This window comes from Phocoena sinus, chromosome 7 (assembly GCF_008692025.1).
Source record: "Phocoena sinus isolate mPhoSin1 chromosome 7, mPhoSin1.pri, whole genome shotgun sequence".
Classification (NCBI taxonomy): domain Eukaryota; kingdom Metazoa; phylum Chordata; class Mammalia; order Artiodactyla; family Phocoenidae; genus Phocoena; species Phocoena sinus.
Genome location: NC_045769.1, coordinates 24,295,869 through 24,298,022, shown reverse-complemented (window position 1 = coordinate 24,298,022; position 2,154 = coordinate 24,295,869).

The window sequence follows — 2,154 nt, the reverse complement described above, 5'->3', positions numbered from 1 at the left end:
TCCAGTTGTTTTTGTAGTTCTTCTCTGTTCATTTCTTCTTTCTGTTTCTTTGTGGTTTGATGATTTTCTTTAGTAGTATGCTTGAGTTCCCTTCTTTTTGTTTTTTTTTTTATCTGTTGTAGGTTTTTGATCTGTGGTAACCATGGGGTTCATATATGTTGATCCATAATTATATCTACTTGGTTTAAACTGATAGTCATTGAAATCTACCTTTTTTTCTCCCCTCCCCAACATTTTGTGTTTTTGATGTCATATTTTATATCTTCATGCTTATCCCTTAACTGTTTATTATAGTTATAGTTGTTTGGTTTTTATAATTTTTTTGTCTTTTAATCTATATACTGCCTTATTTAAGCAATCTTCAATCCTTACTATATATCTGCTTTTCCTAGTGGGATTTTCCCTTTCCTATAGATTCTTACTTCCTTTTCATTTAGAGAGGACCCTTCAACATTTCTTTTAGGGTAGGTTTAGTATTGATGAATTCCTTTAGTTTTTGCTTGACTGAGAAGTTCTTTATTTCTCCTTCTATTCTAAGTTATAATCCTGCTGGGTAGAGTATCCTAGGTTACAGATTTTTCCCTTTCAGCACTTTGAATATATCATGCCACTCCCTTCTGGCTTGCTAAGTTTCTGCAGAGAAATCAGCTGATAGCCTTATGGGGATTCTCTTGTATATGACTCTTTGTTTATGTTTTACTGCCTTTAGAATCCTCTCTTTAACTTTTGCCATTTTAATTATGATATGTCTTGGTATGGGTCTGTTTAGGTTCATCTTCTTTGGGACCATCTGTGCTTCCTGTACCTGGATAACTTTCCTTCTTCAGGCTTGGGAAGTTTTCAACCATAATTTCTTCAAGTATAATTTTAATCCCTTTCTCTCTCTTCTCCTCCTGGAACCCTTATAATGTGAATGTTGGCATGTTTAATATTTTCCCAGAGATCTTGTATATTGCTTTTGTTTCTTTTTTTTTTGTCTTTATTTCTGCTGTTCTGATTGGGTGATTTCCATTATTCTATCTTCCAGATCACTTATGCATTCTTATGTATCACTTAGTCTGCTATTGCTTCTAGAGTGTTTTTTATTTCAGATATTGAATTATTTATTTTTGACTGGGTCTTTTATATTTTCTAGTTTCTTGTTATAATGATCTGTGTTTAGATCGATTCTCTTTCCTGATTCAGTCAGCACTTTTATTACCAATGTTTTGAATTCTTTATCTGGTAAATTGTTTATTTCTATTTCATTATTTATTTTTTAGGGATTTTCTCTTGCTCTTTCAGTTGAGAGTAGTTCCTTTGCCTTTTCAAGTAACTTAACTTTCTCTGCCTCTAGTTACCTATTGTGGTCTTAAAGCGGGTGTTCTTTTGTGGGAGTGTCTCCATGTAGACTGTGCATGCCCAGTGCTTTTTGTGGGAGGGCTGGATTTGATGTAAACACCAGTCATGTCTTTCCTCAGTGAGTGCTGGCAGCTACCACCTTGGTAGGGGTTGGGGCTGGAGACTGAGGAGCTAGAGCCTGCACAGGGTGTAAGTTGGGACTTCCTCTCTGCTCAGTGACAGTCACCATCCTGTCAGGGGGAGGGGTCTGCTTCCCAAGTTGCTAAAGCAGAAGCCCTGAGGGTCAGGCTTGAGCTGACTCTGTTCCCTTTAAGTGTTTGTTTTTCCTTCTACCTGCACAGAGGCCTTTGCTCCAAAGGTGTGGAGTCCTGAAGCAAGTGAGGCTTGTGAGCCTACAGAGGTCCAATGCTCTGCCTATGAAGGCATCTGTGGCTCTGATCATATGCAACCCAAAGTGTCATCTTTTCTCTGGTCATGGTTGCCCCATATCTAGTGCTGCAAATGTGGTGTGGAGTGAGTGGGGCCAGGGTGTTTGCTTGGCTTGGGCTGGGACACAGAGAAAGGTAGCCATGGGAAACCAGGCGGCCAAGCTGCTATCAGAAGTCTGGGCTGCTTCTGCTGCTTGAGTAAGTGCTAACAATGCCCACCACTGCCCCACCTGGGCCCTGTCCTAGGACCAGGTCGCCTCTGCATCCCAAGGTTGAGTCTTTCCCAGATCCTAGCCACCATAATACAGTGCCTTGCTATAGCATGGAGTAAGCAGGGCTGGGGCATTTGCAGCATGGAGTAAGCAGGGCTGGGGCTCAGACTGGG